The sequence below is a fragment of the Sus scrofa genome, chromosome 12, assembly GCF_054392235.1.
Source record: "Sus scrofa isolate SSC_HxYL_T2T_F1_AM1 chromosome 12, Sscrofa_HxYL_maternal_Yorkshire_Landrace_v2.0, whole genome shotgun sequence".
In the NCBI taxonomy this organism is placed as follows: domain Eukaryota; kingdom Metazoa; phylum Chordata; class Mammalia; order Artiodactyla; family Suidae; genus Sus; species Sus scrofa.
In genome coordinates, this window is record NC_139394.1 from 19,823,094 (window position 1) to 19,843,499 (window position 20,406).

Consider the following 20,406-nt stretch of genomic DNA (forward strand, 5'->3'; position numbering starts at 1 on the left):
TTAATAGCAAGAGCCCAGCAAGGTCATTTTCACAACCACGCTATCTTATTACTGATCAGTGAACTGAAAGGTACACAAGCTAGAGGTAATTACGACTCTACTTAAAAATAGCTGACCTTGGAAAACTGTTCTTGAGAGGCAGAAGCAAGGCGACCAGCCATCCTGGGTTGCCTGGGACTGAAAGAGCTCCCAGGAAGTGGGGATTTGGGGTGCCAAATCCAAAAAGTCCCAGGCAAACCAGGAGAATTAGTCACCATGGGCCAAGGATAATGTAGGCTCTGGAGACTGGATTCAGTTTTTTTTGGTTTTTTGGGTTTTTTACTTTTTTTTAGGGCCAAATCTGCTACATATGGAAGTTCCCAGGCTAGGAGTTGAATTGAAGCTGCAGCCGCCAGCCTACGCCACAGCCACAGCCACAGCTACGCAGGATCCTTAACCCAAGGACCAAGGCCAGAGATCAAATCCGCATCCTCATGCATATTGGTCCGGTTGGTTACTACTGAGCCACGACGGGAACTCCTGGATTCAAATTTTGATCCTGTCATCTCCTAGCTCCGTCATCTTGGACAAGTTACTTAAGTTATCTGAGCCTCAGTTTTCTCATCTGTGGAATGGAGATAATCAAAGTACTTACATAGGATTGTTGTGAGGATGAAATGAGTTAATGAATGTAAACAGCTCAGGATAGTACCTGGCACACAGTATGATACGTTTGATAATGGAATATATGTCATAGTGTATGCCACCTGCTATTAGTAATTCAAAGTTGTGTAATATCAAAGCATAATCCAAGTGTACAATAAAATCTCTGTTGACCAGACAGACACAATCTACCCTGGAGCATTAACGGAATTTTGTTTCAGCACTTCCCTTCTTTTTTTTTTTTTTTTTTTTTTTTTTGTCTTTTCTAGGGCCGCTCCCTCGGCCTCCAGTCTAGGGGTCTAATCGGAGCTGTTGCTGCCTTGCTGCCAGCCTACGCCAGAGCCACAGCAATGTGGGATCCAAGCCGCGTCTGTGGCCTACACCACAGCTCACGGCAATGCCAGATCCTTGACCCACTGAGCAAGGCCAGGGATCAAACCTGCAACCTCATGGTTGGGTAAGTCGGATTCGTTAACCACTGAGCCATGACGGGAACTCCTCAGTACTTCCCTTCTAACTGAAATGTACAAAAGCAGAACCAGCTAATATTTTGTTCTCCCCAAATAAAATAAAGTCCAGGCCTAGACTTTGGTGCAGAATTGGTTTTAGCCCAAATCATCTGCACATATTTGCTGTATATGCCTATCATTGCTGGCCAGGAGTTACCATTTCAGCAGAAATGATCCTAAATCAAGAAACATGCAGGAAGTTCTTGTTGTGGTTCAGTGGGTTAAGAACCCAACATAGCCTCCACGAGGATGTGGGTTCAATCCCTGGCCTCACTCAGTGAGTTAAGGACCTGGCATTGCCACAAGCTGTGACGTGAGTCACAGATATAGCTCAGGTTAGCGCCCTAGCCAGGGAACTTCCATATGCCACAGGTTCAGTCTTGGGAAAAAAATAAAAGATGCAAAATTTTGGAGTTCCCTTGTGGCCTAAGGGTGAAAGATCCAGCATTGTCACAGCCGTGGTTCAGGTTTGATCCCTGGCCTGGGAACTTCTGCATGCCGCGAGAGCGGCCAAAAAAAAAGATGCAGGATTTTAAGTGATAATAATCTATTGGACAGACTTTCTCTACTGAGACACAACATATGTGAAAGTCCCTAACATAGTGCCGGGCACACAGTAGGTGATCAATAGATATATAAGCTAAATGTTTTCGTGGAAACCATGCCATGATTCTGGAATGATGGAAAGAGTCCTACCACAACCTCCATCTATCTGTGCATCAGAACTTCCCGCCTTTTTCCAAAGAGGGTGTTGTTTGTAATTCAGACACATCTGTTTGTGAAAAAACATGATCCCCTGTTGATTCATTAAGCAAATGCCTATTGAGAACGCTTTAAGTGTCGAGCAGTCATGCAGGTACTGATGATAGACAGAAATGTCACTGGCTTCCTAGAGCTTCTAATCTAGACAGAGAGACAGCTGCCAAATAAGCAAATAGATAAATAAACAGGATAATGTTTGATAGGAATAGGGCTATGGGAAATATAAAGCCAGGTGAATAATTCATTCATTTTTCACTTAAACAAGATATATGAGCCTCTACAACCAACCAGGTACTGTGCTGGGTGCTGGAGATAAATCAATGAGCAAAACCTCACTGAGGGATCCCTGCCCACTTGACCTTGCATTCCAGCTCCTAGAGGTGGTAGAGGGTGTGGGGGTAGAGGAAGGGACCCTATTTTAGAAGCAGTGATCAAGGGAAGCCTCCTCAAGGAAGACTTTGAGCTGAAAGAGCCATCTCTCAAGAACCTGACAGGAAGAACAGCAGGTGCTAAGGCCCTGAGGCTGGAAAGTGGCTTCCAGGAACAGAAAGGAGGCCAATGGAGCAAAGTAGGAAGGAACTGACACTGTGGAAAAATCCACAGATTCTCAAACTTCCAAACTATAGCTGGGCGGAGGAGTCCTGGCACACTGGGCCTGGGAGTGGGAGTGGGAGACGCGAAGGTTGGCATTTCCTTCTTCTGCCTATTCATTTTTCCTGTGCCTGGGACACAATCCTGAAAAGAACATGTCCCAGCTTGCTTTCTTTTTTGGACATCCCCTCGGCATATGGAAGTTCCCAGGCCAGGAATCAAACCCGCACCATTTCAGTAATCAAAGCCACAGCAGTGACAGGGCCAGATCCCTAACCTGCTGAGCCACAAGGGAACTCCCCCAGCTTTCTTTCTAATTCAAAACTCCCAAGGAAGTGAGAGTACAGGAGAGGAAACACTGATGCCCCACCACCCACCAGGCCAGGACCCAAATTTTGGAGGCTTCCTCTGCTGCATGCATTTCCACTCCTTTGCTGGAGGGAGTGGAGGCTCTCAGGGCAAAGTGCTCTACTGGTTATAACTGGATTCACACCCCCCTCCAGCCCCACCCCCATTCCAAATCCAGGAGCCAGCCACGTCTCACTTCCCTGCTCTGTTAGAGCTTAGAATTTATCTGCCCCCAGGTGCAAAACAATGTGAGATACTCTGTGTTTTGATCTGCTTTGCTTAGTTCTGTTTGTTTTCTCCCACCCAAAGCAGCAGAGACAAACCCACTTTCATTCTTGTGTATTTCCCACCTCTAGGTGTGAAGCTGTCAGACCCAACAACTGGCAAAGAAAGCCATCTCTGCAAGGGCAGCCTCTCTGCAAAGGTGTAACAGGATGCTTTTGAAGGTAATTGACACTGGAAGTAGATGTTGGAAGTTATTCTTCATTTGCAGCTCACTGGCATTTCACACCCTGACAAAACTCAGTGGTCCTCTTGGTAAGGGGCCAGATCAGTGCTGCTTTTTGTATCTCTCTCTTTCTCTCTCTCTCTCATTCACACACACTCACTGTGATTTGCCACTTTTCCTTTTACTTCAGAGGAAAAAAGAATTCAGAGCCTTAAACCCTGGCAGCAGAGACCGGGTGTGTCAGGACCTTCACTTCCACAGTCCTGACACTCATTGTGGTGAAGATTGAACCAGCCTCCCTCGCCCCAGGGCTCAGCACTTCCTCTGCTCCCCAGCCTGTTCTGGGAAGGCTCTCCTTTATCTACCTGGAGAGCTGAGAAATTGGCTGTCTTGCTTGCTTTCCTGAACAGAGAACTTTATCATAATTACACTGATGAAGTTGCAAAGAATTTCTGTTTTTATCATGTCACCAATTTAAAAAGGTCAATGCAGGAGTTCCCATTGTGGCTCAGTGGTTAACGAATCCGACTAGGAGCCATGAGGTTGCAGGTTCGATCCCTGGCCTTTCTCAGTGGGTTAAGGATCTGGTGTTGCTGTGAGCTATGGTGTAGTTTGCAGAGGCGGCTTGGATCCCGCGTTGCTGTGGTTCTGGCATAGGCCGGCGGCTACAGCTCTGGTTCGACCCCTAGCCTGGGAACCTCCATGCCTCCGCGGGAGCAGCCCTAGAAATGGCAAAAAGACAAAAACAAAAACAAAAACAAAAGGTCAGTGCATACTTAATCCACTATAGAAATGAAAAATAAACTTACATTATATTTGTTCTCAGTTTTTTCCCTTCTTAGCTTTTCTCCTGTTTTTCATATGGCTTGCTTGCTAGCTTGCTTGCTTGCTCTTCTTTTTTGTCTTTTTAGGGCCACACCTGCAGCATATGGAGGTTCCCAGGCTAGGGGTCCAATCAGAGCTGTAGCTGCTGGCCTACCCCACAGCCACAGCAACGCCAGATTCAAGCTGTGTCTGAAATCTACACCACAGCTCATGACAATGCCGGATCCTTAACCCACTGAGTGAGCCCAGGGATTGAACCCCAGTCCTCATGGATACTAGTTTGGGATCCTTACTGCTGAGCCATGACAGGAACTCCTGGCTTTGTTTCTTAAATGACAAGAGTGCTCATCCATTACAGATCAAGAGGTGCTAAGGTGAGAACTTGGAAGAAGCCCAGTCTTAGGTTGGGCATTCACCTCTTTAGAAATGCAGTTTTCTAGAGGCTGGTAGAGTCGATATTGTCTGTCTGATGAGCAATCTTGGAAAGAGTTTTCTAGATGGAGAAATGGGAAAGTCAAGGGGACAGAGACCCCCGTTCCCAGCCCTGGGAGGAGCAGTGGGGGCAGCAAGGGGTGTCTTAGAGAGGCTTGACCAGTTCCTGTGACCAACCAGCCCTGCTCCGTGGCTTTGATGGTGACTGGGCTTTGTTTGCTTGTTCGTTTTTTGCTTTTTAGGGCCATGCCCACGGCATATGGAGGTTCCCAGGCTAGGGGTCCAATCAGAGCTATAGCTGCCAGCCTACACTACAGCCACAGCAACATCAGATCCGAGTTGTGTCTGTGACCTACCCCACAGCTCACGGCAATGCCAGATCCTTAACCCACTGAGCAAGGCCAGGGATCAAACCCACAACCTCATGGTTTCTAGTCGGATTCCTTTCTGATGCGCCACGACGGAAACTCCCTGTTTGTTTGTTTTTTGGCTGAGCTGCCTATGCAGAAGTTCCAGGACCAGGGATAGAACCTGTGCCACAGAAGTGACCTGAGCCATAGCAAGAACAATACCAGATCCTTAACCTGCTAAAAGCTGCCAGAAACTCCGGGACTGTTGATTGATATTGACTATTTCCAATTTTTTCTAAAGGGCAAGCCCCCACTCCTACTCTCTCTGTGGTCACCCTTTAAGCCATCCTAGATAGAAATTTTGAAGCCATGCTGGTAAACGAAAATAAAAACAAAAACTCAGAAACCACTCAAGACCCTCTGCGGTACACACTCTCAACATCAAAATATTTCATATTTATAGAACACAATTTCCACACTCTTTTCCTCATAAATTATTGATTCCAATTTCATGAAAAATACTTGAGGTAATAGGTAGGGGGTTATGAGCCCCTTTTTACTGCAGCGGAAACTGATGCTCAGAGAAGTTAAGTAATTTGTCCAAGGTCACCCAGCCAATATACAGTAAGTGGTGAAATCAGGACCCAGATCCAATCACGCAGATTCAAAAGGCTTAACACTGTAGCCGTCTGCTCCGTGGCATCTCAGAGGCACCCAGATCTAGGTGGTTGGCAAACAGAGACCGCAGGTGCTTAGGCTGCTAGGGAAGACGTGTAACAGGCATTCCCACCAGAGGTGGCCGACAGAGCGTGTGCTCAGTGACAGCCTGGTTACAGTGATTAAATCATCCTGTGATGGTGACAGATTGGAAGATTGGGAGGCAGGTGGACTATGAACCCAAAAGCACCTCTGGGACAGTCTAACCAATGGGAGCCATCCATCACCAGGAGCTGGCAGGGCCCATGGGCTCCTCCAGCATCTCCGGGGACAAGACGGCCAGGGCCCTGATGAGCCAGATGTTATCCATGGCCATTTGCATCTAAAATTCCTCATTTCGTGGCATGAATTGATGGAGGAGGCATAAAGGGGTGGTATAATGGGGCTGGCACTTTTAATTCCTTTCTGACCCCCATTTAGGGTGGCGTCAAGGGAGAAGTTCCCCAAAGATTAAATGACTTTAGGTGATGAGCAGGAATACAATTACACAACTCAGCCAAAAAGTGTCAGAGGCCTGTGGAGGGCAATTTGGCAGACTCTCAGGTTTTTAAACGAATGAATTTATCCTACGAATATATTCTCTCATGGGCCAAATGAAGCATTCACAAAGACATTCACTGTAGCACTGGTCCATGTATTGAACAAATAAATATTAAGCACTGTAGATACAGCAGGAAACATGCCAAGGGAGCTGCCCTCCTGAGATTTCATTCCAGATAGAAAACAGTTATTCATTCATCCAATAAATCTTCACCGAGCCCCTACTTTATGCTAGGCGTTGTTCTAAGATAGGATGGACAAATAAAATACAGGCCACCCAGTTAAATTTGAATTTCAAATACACACAGTATTTTTTTTAGTGTAACTATGTCCCAAATGTCCTGCACTCTTGGGACATAAGTATGAGACATACTAAAAAAATTATTCACTGTTCATCTAAAATTGAAATTTAACTGGAAAGCCTGCACCTCAACATGCTAATTCTGGCAACCGTAGTCTAAGAACATTGGTTTTTTTTTTTTTTTTTCTTTTTAGGGCTGCACCTGCAGCATAAGGAGGTTCTCAGGCAAAGGGTAGAATTGGAGCTGTAGCCACCGGCCTACACCACAGCCATAGCAACACAGGGTCTGAACCGTGTCTGCGACCTACACCACAGCTCAGGGCAATGGCAGATCCTTAACCTGCTGAGCGAGGCCAGGGATCGAACCTGAGTCCTCATGGGTACTAGTCGCATGTGTTAACCGCTGAGACACTATGGGAACTCCTAAGAACATTGTTTATAGGAGCAAAGGTTCAGAAATAACCTAAGTGTCCATCAACAGGGGACCTGTTAAGTAAAATTAGAGAAAATCCAAACAATAGGAAATCATTACAAAAAAATAATAAGGTAGAGCTGTATGATGATTTGGAATTTTTTCCAAGATACGCAGTGAGTGAAAAGAGGAAAGCTCAAAATAGTGTACGAGTTATCCTACCATCTGGTAAAGAAAAAGAAATATGGAGATAAGTACATGTATGTTCCTCAAAGCATAGACTCTCTTGGGAAGGTGCCCAGAGATGGGTAACTGTTTGCTTCTGCAGGAGAACAAAAAAATGAGGGGGAAACAAGTGTACCTCTTCTGTACCTTTTGAATTTTGAAATAGACCCATAAATTTCTTATTTTTAAGCAAATTCCTTTTCTGTGTCTGTGTTTTAAGACATCTTGGCTGGTAGAGTTGTAAGATTCCCTTTCGGCTGGGGGCGAAGGACAAAAAAAATAGCTTTATTGCTCCAGGCAGAGGAGGCCACAGCAGGAGTGCCCATTGTGGCTCAGAGGGTTACAAACCCGACTGGTATTCATGATGATATGGGTTCGATCCCTGGCCTTGCTCAGTGGGTTAAGGATCCAGCATTGCCATGAGCTGTGGTGTAAGTCCCAGACGCGGCTCAGATCCCGCATTGCTGTGGCTGTAGTGGAGGCCGCAGCCGCAGCTCCGATTTGACCCCTAGCCTTGGAAATTCCATATACCGCAGGTGCAGCTCTAAAAAGCAAAAAAAAAAAAAAAAAAAAAAGAAAAGAAAATTTAAAAAAAATTGTAAAAAGAGGCCACAGCAGGCTAATGCCCTATGCCCTCTAGGGCCGTCAGATTCTTGTAATGAGTCTCCATGACCTCCCTAAGGGTCTTCCACAATCAAGATTTCAGATGGTCCTGGAGGCAGGAGAAAGGACAGAATGACCTTGGAGGGTCACTCATGTTCAACATCAAGAACCAAGATACACACACAAGACCGGATATATAATTTTCAGGGCTCAGTACAAAATGGTGACCCTTTGATCATAAATTACTGTGAATTCCAAAAACAGTAACAGCAGAGCATTCACTCCAGCATGGGCTGCCTAGTCAGGCAGAAAGGAGCAGTTTCACTACAAGACATCCCAGCTCTGCAAAGGAGAGAAAACCCAGGGTTGCTGGCTGCTGGTGGGTTTCCTAGAATAAGGACACCCGGGGAACCTAATTCCACATACGGCCATTTTCCACACTCACCACTGCTCTGGTCATGAGCTCAGAAGAGAAACCAAAGCAATAAAATAAACATAAATCAGAGGGATCCAAGGGTCAGTGTGGCAGGCGGGACATTAAAATTCAGACAGCTTTAGGATCCTCCCGGACAAATGACACAAATTGCTGTCAGAGGTGTCCCAAAGTTCATACAAAATATGCCTCCTGGCTCATTTAACTCCCATTTCCCAGCAGTAAATTACTAACTGAACAAGCTCGAGCTGATCCAGCTGTTGTCCCATCATAGGCCTGACATCCACAAAGAAAAAGGCTCAATAGTTTGTACTGAAAGTGACCCAGCACTAAATTCATCTCTCCCTGAGCACCAGCACCAGCCGCAGGAGAAGAATCCTTGATACAGCGTCCTGCCTCCCTTTGGAACTGGGTGCAGAGTCCCCGTTGAGCCCCCACTGAGTCCCCACTGTTACTTAATGTAACAGTTTGCATCTACTAACCCCAAACTCCAAGTCCATACCACTCCCTCCCCAAGTCCGAATGTCTTTAATGCTTGAATGGATAAACTGAAATCCATCTACACAATGGAATATTACTCAGCAATAAAAAGAACCAATGTTTGGTACACACAACCTAGATGAATCTCAAAGGCATTTATGCTGAGTGAAAGAAGCCAGTCTCAAAAAATTTCATGCTATAGAGTTCACACTGCGGCACATCGGGTTAAAGATCTGGCACTGCTGCAGCTGTGGCATAGGTCACAGCAGCAGCTCAGATTTGATCCCTGGCCTGGGACCTTCCACATGCCATGCGTGTGCGCCCCCCCCCCGAAAAATTATGTGCTATATGATGCCATTTATATGACATTCTCAAATGATAAACCTGTAGGGAGAGAGAACAGATCAGTGACTGCAAAGGGTTAGGTGTGGGTCGGGGTGGAATAAAGGGATGGCATAGAGAGATTTTTGGATGATGGAACAATCCTGTGTCCTGGTTATGGTAGTGGTTTTATAAATCTGTGTATGTTGAAATTCATAATACTAGTCACTAGGATGGCTGTAATCAAAATGACAAGTAATAAAAACTGTTCGTGAGGATGCAGAGGAATTGGAACTCTCATACATTGCTGGTGGGAATGTCAAAGGGTTCAACCACTTTGGAAAACAGTCCGGCAGTTCAGAAAGTTAAACACAGAGTTGCCGTTTGATCCAGTAATTCAACCCTTAGATATATGCGCAAGAGAATATGTCCATACAAAAATATGTATGCAAATGTTCATAGCAGTATTATCCTTTTTTGGGAGGGAGAGACTGTTCCCGAGGCATGTGGAAGTTCCTGGGTTGGGGATTAAACCCACACCTCAGCAGTGACCTGAGCCACTGAAGAAACAACACCAGATCCTTAGCCCACTTGTGCCGCAGAGGGATCGCCAATATTCTTTTTTTTTTTTTCTTTTTCGGGCCACACCTGTGGCATATGAAAGTACCCAGGCTAGAGGTCAAATCAGAGCTGCAGCTGCCAGCCTACGCCACAGTCACGGCAACTTGGGGTCTGAGCAGCATCTGCGACCTACACCGCAGTTCATGGCTCAGCAGTTTAAGAACCCGATGAATATCCATGAGGATGCGGGTTTGATCCCTAGCCTCACCAGAACGCTGGATCCTTAACCCACTGAGGGAGGCTAGGGATCAAACCCGCATCCTCATGGATATCCATTGGGTTCTTTTTTTTTTTTTTTTTGCTATTTCTTGGGCCGCTCCCTCGGCACATGGAGGTTTCCCAGGCTAGGGGTCTAATCGGAGCCATCGCCACCGGCCTACGCCAGAGCCACAGCAACACAGGATCTGAGCTGAGTCTGCAACCTACGCCACAGCTCACGGCAATGCCAGATCGTTAACCCACTGAGCAAGGGCAAGGACTGAACCCGCAACCTCATAGTTCCTAGTCGGATTCGTTAACCACTGCGCCACGACGGGAACTCCTCCATTGGGTTCTTAAACCACTGAGCCACAACAGGAACTCCAATTCCATTTTTCTTAATAGCCCAAAAGTAGAAACAACCCAAATGTCCATCAGCTGATGAATGGATAAACAAAATGTACATCCATACAATGGAATATTAATCAGCCTTAAAAAAGAAATAAGGTACTGATACATGCTACAACATGGATGAATCCTAAAAGCATTATGTCAGTGAAATGAACCTGACACAAAAGGTTACATATTGCTTAATTCCATTTATATGAAAAGGCAAGAATAGACAAATACACAGAAAGTAAATTCCTATTTGCTAGGGGTTCAGGGGAGGAATAACTGCTAATGGGTATGGGGTTTCTTTGGGGAATGATGAAATGTTTAGGAACTTATGGTGATGGTTGAAGAGCTTTGCAAATACACTAAAAGCCACTTAATTGCGCACTTTAAAAGGGTGAATTTTGCAGTTCCTTGGTGGCACAAGTTAAGAATCTGGCTCAAGTTGCTGCCGTGGTGAGGTTTGGTCTCTGGCCCAGGAACGTCACATGCCATGAGCACAACAACAACAAAAAAAGGTGAATTTTATGGTATGTGAATTATATTGACAAAAAAAATCATAGAACTCTACATCCACAGAAAAAAATAAACGTAGGGTTCCCTGGTGGTACCAAAATGTACCAATTAATTGATTGATGAAACATCAAATTTAATACAATTAATTATTATCCCTTGAGGGGAGGAACAAAGTTCTAATCTGCTGTGTTTCAACCAAAGTGTCTTACACACTAAATACTTTGGACGGTCGTTCCCACACTTGGCCACACATTGGAACCACCTGGGGGGGGTGGGGGGGTCTTTAAAAACTTGTGATGCCTGGGGAGTTCCTGTCGTGGCGCGGTGGAAATGAATCTGACTAGTAACCATGAGGTTGTGGGTTCGATCCCTGGCCTCAATCAGTGGGTTAAGGATCTGGTGTTGCCAGGAGCTATGGTGTATGTCGCAGACGCAGCTCAGATCCTGAGTTGCTGTGGCTATCGTGTAGGCCAGCAGCTGTAGCTCTGATTCCACCCCTAGCCTGGGAACCTCCATATGCCACTGGTAAGGCCCTAAAAAAAAAAAAAAAAAAAAAAAAAAAAAAAAAAAAAAAAGGAACAGAAAAAAAATCGTAGGAAAAAAAAAACCAACTTGTGATGCCTGGCAGCCACCCCGGGACATTCTGGTTTTATTGGTTTGGGGTACAATCTGGTTATTGAGAGTTTTTAAAGCTTCCCAAGAGATTCTAACATGCAGCAAAATTTGAGAACCCCTGGCTTAGGAAAAAACTAAGGAACAGCCATTCTTGGGAGCCAAAAGCCAGCCCTCTCCCCAACTTCACCTCAGAGCAGTCAGATCAGATTTGTCCTTGGCACAGAGAGAAGCTACAATCATCCCCGCTGTTCCCCATGCTGAACAGAAACAAATCAGAACATTCCTTCTGGTTCCTTCAGGGCCACTGCTCTCTCCACAAACACGTGGTTGAGGAGACCACCAGCAATTCGGAAGGAGGATCTGCGCTGCGACATCCTTCTCCTTCATCCTCCTCTGGCTCTCCCTGGCTGCCCCCTGTTTTTAGTGGGAAAGTGGAGGAGGAGGGAGAAGACCCCTTAATAAATACAGTCGCAGCAGGGTGTAGCAGGCTTTCTGAGTTAACCTTCCCAGGGACATTCATCTTTTCAAAGGCTCCCTGCAAAACAGGGCTGGATCTCTAGGGGTGGAATTTCAGATGCTACTAGCGGTGATTTTGAGGGAGCTCTCTGCCCTTGGCTTTTTGAGACACGTCCTGATTGCTCGGTCTGCCTATTTTCTTAGCACAGAGAATGAGATCCTAGCTAGCAGCATTCCATACACTTAATGACTGTGGTTTGAACTGAAGCCTCATTCAGTTGTGATTAGGTATTGTCAGTGGCGTTTATGGATTTTCTAAGCCAAGAAATCTCACGCTTAATTGAAAGCCCTTTTGTATTGTCCACTGTTGTTTCATGCAGGTTAAGTCTTTTCTCACTGCCTCTGTTATTAAGACTTGGTTGCAGATTACAAAAACCTACTCGGGTAAATTCAAGCAGCAAGGGAGTTTATAGAGTGTCCGTTGTGGTTCAGCGGCTAGTGAACCCAACTAGCACCCATGAGGACACAAGTTCGATCCCTGGCCTCACTCAGTGGGTTAAGGACCCGGCGTGACTGTGGCTATGGCCTAGGCTGACAGCTGTAGCTCTGATTCAACCCCTAGCCTGGGAACCTCCGTATGCTTCGGGTGCGGCCCTAAAAAGCCAAAAAAAAATTTTTTTTTTAATTCTAAAAGGAGGGGGTTCCCTTCGTGGTGCAGCAGAAATGAATCTGACTAGCATCCATGAGGATGTGGGTTCGATCCCTGGCCTTGCTCAGTGGGTTAAGGATCTGGTGTTGCCATGAGCTGTGGCGTAGGTCACAGACTTGGCCCAGATCTCACATTGCTATGGCTGTGGGGTAGGCTGGAAACTGCAGCTCCGATTTGCCCTCTGGCCTGGAAACTTCCATATGCCACTGGTTTGGCCCTAAAAAGAAAAAAAAAGAAAAAAAAAAAGATCCTACATATATTAACTCATTTAATCCCCTGTGAGGTTATTCTTATATTATTTTTCTTATATTACTATTGCTATTCCCATTTTATAAGTGGGGAAACTGAGGTACCAGAAGATAAGCAACAGTTCCAAGGTCTTCCAGCTGGCATTTGAACTCAGGTAGTCTATTTCCAGAACATACATGTTTAACCACCACGCAGTGGTGCCCTTAGGAGTTGTGCAGTGGGCAACCTGTACACTCATACATGGACCAGATCAGTGTTTCTCAACAGAGGCACTATGAGCATTGTGGGCCAAAAAATTTGTTGTGCAGGACAGTCTCAACCCCATTTAAGAATTGCCGGGTGAAGTCAGCCATACAATGAGACACCAACATCCAATGCTTTCACTGACATGTGGAATCTGAAAAAAGGACAGACTGAACTTCTTTGCAGAACAGATGCTGACTCACAGACACTGAAAAACTTATGGTCTCTGGAGGAGACAGTTCGGGGGGTGGGGGGATGTGCTTGGGCTGTGGGATAGAAATCCTGTGAAATCAGATTGTTATGATCGTTATACAACTACAGATGTGATAAATTCATTTGAGTAATAAAAAATAAATACATAAAAAAAGATTACACAAAAAAATAAATTAAAAAATAAATGCCAGAAGTAGTAAACCAATTATTCATTGGGAAAATCAAAATGCCCCCAGGAAATTATCAGCCTCAGTTGAGAGCCACTGGGATAAATAGATACCCCAAAGTGTGTCTAGGGAGTTCCTTTCGTGGCTCAGAGGTTAGCAAACCTGACTAGGATCCACGAGAATTCGGGTTTGATCGGCGGCCTCACTCAGTGGGTTAAGGATCGGGTGTTGCCATGAGCTGTGCTGTAAGTCGTGGGCATGGCTCAGGTCTTTCGCTGCTATGGTTGTGGCTGTGGCTGGCAGTTGTAGCTCCAATTTTCCCTAGCCTGGAAACTTCCATATGCCATGGGTGCGGCCCTAAAAAGCAAAAACCAAAACCCAAACCAAAAAACCAAAGTGTGTCTACCTCTCTATTTTATGAGCCCCTTGATGCTATTCTCATGTATTTTCTTTTCCTCCTCCTCCTCCTCCTGCATTTGGCCTGAAGGTACCCAGTTTCTCACTCCAATGCCTCCCCAGAATTTAGATGAACATTCAAGTTTTATTGTCCTGGGATGATAGATATGAAAACAAGAGTCGTACATGGTAAATTCACTTCCAATAAGCTTTCACAAATGTACAGTAATTTTCAGTGTAGGAATTAGTAATTTCTATTATGCACAATAATTTTTTTTAATTTTGCAAAAGAGAAAAGTAGCCATAATCCTACCCTCTGCATAACTACTCTTAGTTTTGCATGTTACCTCCATTCCCTGTCTACACTTGCTCTCACAGTATTCACGATTATAATCAGTGTACCATCTGGGGTTCTGCTATTTTCACTGAACACTTAGAAATGTTTTCCATGTTGTTACATGGTCTTCATAATGAATGGTCTTTTTAAATCTGCATGGTGTTCCATTGCACAGCTCTCCTTTAAATTTTTTTTTTTTTTTTTCAGAGATGCACCCTCAGCACATGGAAGTTGCCAGGCTAGGGGTCACATCGGAGCTGCAGCTGCCAGTCTATACAACAGCCACAGCAATGTGGGATCTGAGCCGTATCTGCAACCTACACCACAACTCATAGCAATGCCAGATCCTTAACCCACTGAGCGACGCCAGGAATCGAATCCCTGTCCTCATGTATACTAGTCGGGTTCGTTACCACTGAGCACAAGGGGAACTCCTCCTTTAATTGTAAACACTCTCCCAGTTGTTAAATACTTAGCTAATTCATTTATTCATGCTTTCTTTTTTATTTTTGGCCACACCCAGGCATGCAGAAATTCCCGGGCCAGGGATCAAACCCGAGCCTTAACAGCAACCCAAGATGCTGCAGTGACAAAGCCAGATCTTTAACCCACTGTACCCAGAGAACTCAGTTAATTTCTTTTTTTTTTTTAAGATTTTTATTTATGTTTATTGGTTTTGGGTTTTTTGCTTTATCCATAATGCTGCAGTAAATATTTTTATGCACGTAACTCTGATTCTGTTTCAATTATTCAGATCATTCCCAGAACCAGGATTATTGAGTCAATGGGTGTGGACTTCTTCATGGCTCTTGGCACACAGTTCCATATCACTTTCCCAGAGGTATGTACCAATATACAAAGTTTCCTGGCAGTCTACGTGTGCCCCAATTTCATTACAACGTAACCTGCCTTAAGGACTGTCGTTTTAAAAAGTGAGCCATCTACATATGTAAAATGGTGAGTTTTCAAGTTGGCTAAAATTTGTTTTTCTGTGAGTTCTGTGAGTATTTTGGTGCTGTTTATTACTTGTATTCCTCCTTACATTCATAGATTATATTTAGTGTCTAGAATGGGTATTATTATCTTCATTTTATACATCAAAACCCCAGTCAAAAGGGTTAGGGGAAGTTGTCCAAGTTCACGGAGTTGGTCACATTAGAAGGAAACTGTTTGACCCGCCTAGTCCAGTACTCTTTCCACCCCACCCCATAGCTCAGCCTGCCTTAGCTCAGACAGGCTCCGGGCTGAAATCAGCTTACAGGATGCAGCTCCCACCCAGGAGCAAAGGAGGGGTTGGCTCAAAAGGCCTCCCTCTGAGCCCTGTAGTTAATGCCCCTCTGGCTCCAAATTTTCAGCCCAGGTCTAAAGAGATATGTAGAGCAGCCCCCCAAAAGGATCTCAACACCTTAATCTCCTTCCCTGCCTCTTTTGGTCTGGGTCCTGTGGGATTTCACCTCTGATACATTCCCTAGAGTAGTGATTTCCAGACCTGGCTGCTTCCCCAAATCACTCGGGAGAACCCTTCCCATTTCCCATGCCCTGATTCCTGGCCGAGGAATCCGAATCTTCAGGGGTAGAGTTCCCATTGTGGCTCAGCGGGCTGAGAACCCAACTAGTCTGCATGAGGATGTGGGTTCAGTCCTTGGCTTCGCTCAGTGGGTTAAGGATCCAGCACTGTTGTAAGCTGCAGTGTAGGTCACAGTTGCAGCTCAGATCTGGTGTTGCTGTGGCTGCGGTGTAGGTCTCAGCTGCAGCTCCAATTCCACCCCGGCCTGAGAACTTCCATATGCTTTGGTTGTAGCCATAAGAAGAAAAAAACAAGTAAATAAAGAATCTCCAGGAGTTGCCTTCGTGGCGCAGTGGTTAACGAATCCGCCTAGGAAACATGAGGTTGCGAGTTCGATCCCTGGCCACTCAGTGGGTTAAGGATCCGGCGTTGCCATGAGCTGTGGTGTAGGTTCCAGACATGGCTCGGATCCCGAGTTGCTGTGGCTGTGGCGTAGGCCGGTGGCTACAGCTCCAATTAGACCCCTAGCCTGGGAACCTCCTTATGCCACAGGAAGCAGCCCTAGAAAAGGCAAAAAGACAAAAAAAAGAATATCCAGGGTTTGGGCCTTGAGGATCTATAGTTTTTAACCCCCTCCAGATAATTATGAGGCTCACCTAGGTTTAGAAACCACTGCCTTGTGGTCCATAAGACCCCAGAGGTGTTAGTTAAAAATACAGATTCCTGGCCACCTTAGGATTGGTGTAAGGCCTTGGAATCTGCACTACAACAAGTATGCTATCCACAGACCACACAAAGGAAAAGAAGAAAGGGCCTCTGCAGCCACCACTTTCCAATTTAATCAAAATGTAGACAAACCTCAATAAGAAAAGGCTCTTCCTTCTTCCCAGAAGAACCAGCTAAACTTCCTGTAAATCCGGTTGCCTCTCTAGATCCAAAGCATTAGCATAAAAACATCTGAGGGTGAAAGAAAAGAACAGCTCTTCTGCCCAAGAGAAAACCCCTCCCTCCCCAGCAGAAAGGGGGCCAAGGCGGGGACAGCAGTGGCAGGTGGTATTTATCTGCAATCACAGGCTATTCAGTAAACTCCCAACCGCCCCTTCAATGCAGATTGTTCATCAGCAACACCACTTAGCCTTTCTGGGAACCGATGGCAACACCTTAGGTCTTTTTTTCCCCCCTCTCTCAAATCAAACTCCTAAAGAGCCAGCAAAGCCAGGAAGCCACACAAAGACACCACATCCCATGTCAGAGGACAGGACATCACCTCAAGGGTGGACCACCAGCCCCTGGACTCAACACTAAGTGTTGAGTTTGTTTGTGTAGGCAAAATCTCAAAGACGATTTCACAGAAGTTCCAGAATGGTAGAGAGAATATTTAACTTTAGATTTCTAATAATCTCCTTATCTTTCTGTGTTCCTTTTTTTTTTTTTTTAATTTTTTGGCCACGCCCAAGGCCTATAGAAGTTCCAGAGCCAGGGATCCAATCCATGCCATAGCAGTAACAATGCCGGATCCTTAGCCCACTGAGCCACCAGGGAACTCCAATGTTCCCCTTATCTTACCGAACACTTACCTGTGAGCAGGAATCTGGGGTCCCATCCCAGACCAAGTCATTTGTTTTTCTAAGAGTTCTTACTGCAGGTTCACAGCTTATCAAAAGCTGACAGCCTTGGAGACAAAGGCCAGGTAAAACCACAATGAAATGTTAAAAAGCGTGAGCGTAGCACAGGGGTCCTCAACCATGTTGCACATCAGAATCACCTGGAGAGCTTGACAAACACAGATGTTGTTGGAGTTTCCACTGTGGCTCAGCAGTAACGAACCCGACTAGTATCCATGAGGAGACAGGTTCGATCCCTGGCCTCACTCAGTGGTAGAGAATCCGGTGTTGCCATGAGATGAGGTGTAGGTTGCAGACATGTCTCAGATCCTGCGTTGCTGTGGCTGTGGTATAGGCCGGCAGCTGCAGCTCCAATTTGACCCCTAGCCTGGGAACTTCCAAATGCCCCAGGTTCAGTCCTAGAAAAGACAAAGAAAAAAAGAAAAGAAAAAATACAGATGTCAGAACCTTCAGGGTGCAGCCTGAAAATCTGTTTTTGTTTTTGTCTTTAGGGCCACACCTGCAGCTTATGGAAGTTCCCAGGCTAAGGGTCGAATTGGTGCTACAGCTGCCAGCCTACACCACAGCCACAGCAACACAGGATCCGAGCTGCACTTGTGACCTACACCAAAGCTCACGGCAACACCAGATCCCCGACCCACTGATCGAGGCCAAGAATCAAACCTGTGTCCCCATGGATACTAGCTGGATTCGTTTCCACTGCACCACAATGGGTACTCCTGGGAATGTGATGTTTAAAGCTTCCCAGGGAGCTCTCCCATATGCAAGGCAATAAGTCCAGGTGTTCCCTTGTGGCACATCAGGTAAAAGGTACAGTGTTGTCACTGCAGCAGCTCAGGTCACTGCTGTGGCCCAGGTATAATCTGTGGCCCAGGAATTTCCACTTGCCATGGTCAGAGCATGGCCAAAAAAGAAAGGGCAATAAGTCCAAATGATTTCAGTAGGTGGTTCTGGGACTTGGCTGCACACTCAGATCACCTGGAGCGTCTAAAACTCCCAGTGCCCTGACCGATTAAATCAGAATGCCTGTGGGTGGACTCCAGCATTAGTATTTTCCAGTGCTCCCTGGGGGACCCCAGCGTGCAGCCAAGTTTGAGAACCACTGAACTGAAGGAATTCAGAGGTGATAAGAGGCTAGGCTAGAGCGGCCAAGGAATGTTTCTGCAGGAGATGGGAACCGAGCCATGGCTTCAAGAATGAGCAGAAGAGAAGAAAGAAATTTGGGGGTGGAGGACAGTATAAGCAAATATTTGGCTTAAGCAAAAGATTCGTGATGAGAAATAAGGCCAAGAGCATAGGGTGGGGCTAGATCTTGCGGGGCCAAGAATGCCGAATAAGGGGTTTAACCTATACCTAAGAGAAAGTCATAGAAGATCTTGAGCAAGGAAGTGACTAATTTAAGATTTGGGTGAAGATAGGAGTTCCCGTCGTGGCGCAGCGGAAACAAATCCAACTAGGAACCATGAGGTCGTGGGTTCGATCCCTGGCCTCACTCCGTGGGTTAAGGATCAGTGTTGCCGTGAGCTGTGGTGTAGGTCGCAGACGCGGCTCGGAGCCCACGTGGCTGTGGCTGTGGTGTAGGCCAGCGGCTACAGCTGCGATTAAAACCCTAGCCTGGGAACCTCCATATGCTGCAGGTGCTGCCCTAAAAAGATAAAGACCAAAAAAAAGAAAAAAGAGAGATTTGGGGGAAGATAAATGTGGGAGTGGAGAGCTAGTACCTAGACGTGGGCTGGAGGCAGAGGGGCCAGATAAGAGAATATGAAAGCCATAGTACCCTTCTGAAGCCATAATATCTTGCAATGGAGAAGGTGCAGAGATATGCACATTCTCTCACACTGTTGGTGGGTATGTAAATTGTTACAGCCTTTCGGGAAGGCAGGGCAGCCCCAGCCCTTAGCTTGCCTCTGTGAGAATTGGAACAATGGAGTTCCCATTGTGGCTCAGCAAATTAAGAACCCAACAGGGTGTCCAAGAAGATGCAGGTTCAATCCCTGACCTCGCACAGTGGGCTAAGGATCTGGCATTGCCACAAGTTGTAGCATACGTGGCAGATGTGGCTCAGATTTAGTGTTGCTGTAGCTGCAGCAGGCCTGCAGCTGCAGCTCTGATTCAACCCCTAGCCTGGGAACGTCCATATGCCACAGGTGCAGCCATAAAAAGAAAAAAAAAAAAAAGGGAATTGGAACAAGACACCTCCAGCCCCAAGGAGATGCAACCCCCTACCACAGTGCAGGGCTGGGTAAGCAGAGCTGAAGCTGAATTTTCAGGCCTGTTTTTGTCCCCTTGACCCAGGCCCCCATGTGCAACATCAACCCTCACAACTCTCTGCAGCAGCCCTGTTGGAGGGCAAGTTCACAAAGTTCTAAAATTGCACGTAATCAGCCTCAGCTATGGATCACTACATGCAGAGCATTTAGGGATTTTTCCTGCATCAGCGCAAATTCACCACAGAGCCACATGTACATTAGAAGTGACCGAGGAAGCAGTGAGGATTCTAGGAGAACTTGGACCAGGCAGAGCACATCAGTGGCAAGCATCACTGATCAACTATTCAGTAGATACTCCCTCTCCTTTTTTTTTTTTTTCAGGGCCACCCCTGTAGCATATGGAGATTCCCAGGCTAGGGGTCGAATCAGAGCTATAGTTGCCAGCCTATGCCACAGCCACAGCAATGCAGGATCCAAGCCACATCTGCAACCTACAGCACAGCTCACAGCAACACCGATCCTTAACCCACTGAGCGAGGCCAGGGATCAAACCCGCATCCTCATGGATCCTAGTCAGGTTCTTTAACTGCTGGGCCACAAAGGGAACTCTGATACTCTCTCTTCTGCTTTGATTCACAACCCTGCTTTTGTCACACAGCAATGTGTCCAGCACTAGGATAACTCAGGATTAGTCTAAGCCATTCCTGGTCATTTCTATTCCCTTTGCCAAGAGCTGGTCCAAGGGAACATCTAACGGTTCTAGCTGCCAATGATAAGAGGATTTGCCTCCCCCTGAAAGAGAGAAGTATCTGAGGTGGAAGTCTTAAGGCTGCCACCAAGACTTCCCATCCTTGTTTCCTGTTTGGAAGGCTGTTGTGTGAGGATGTGATGTTGGAGCTGTGGCAGTTATCTTGCAACCATGAAGAATCTTATATTCTCAGAGACCCTGAGCTGAGAGAATCTCAGAGATTTTGACTCAGTGGCCTGACCTTGCTGAGCTACCTAATTCTCA

General features: G+C 46.1%; 1 long non-coding RNA gene across 4 annotated transcripts in view; it reads left to right on the forward strand.

The window, feature by feature from the left end:
- LOC106505424 (uncharacterized) overlaps positions 1-20,406 on the forward strand; it is a 58,817-nt gene that overhangs the window by 18,905 nt on the left and 19,506 nt on the right. For 2 of the 4 annotated variants that reach the window (XR_014821123.1, XR_014821122.1), the window contains exons 3-4: positions 3,209-3,298; positions 14,807-14,893. This is a non-coding gene — a long non-coding RNA (uncharacterized LOC106505424). Of the gene's footprint in view, positions 1-911; positions 1,050-3,208; positions 3,299-14,806; positions 15,046-20,406 lie in introns of those variants that run through there. The other 2 variants (XR_014821121.1, XR_014821124.1) reach the window with 2 other exon arrangements.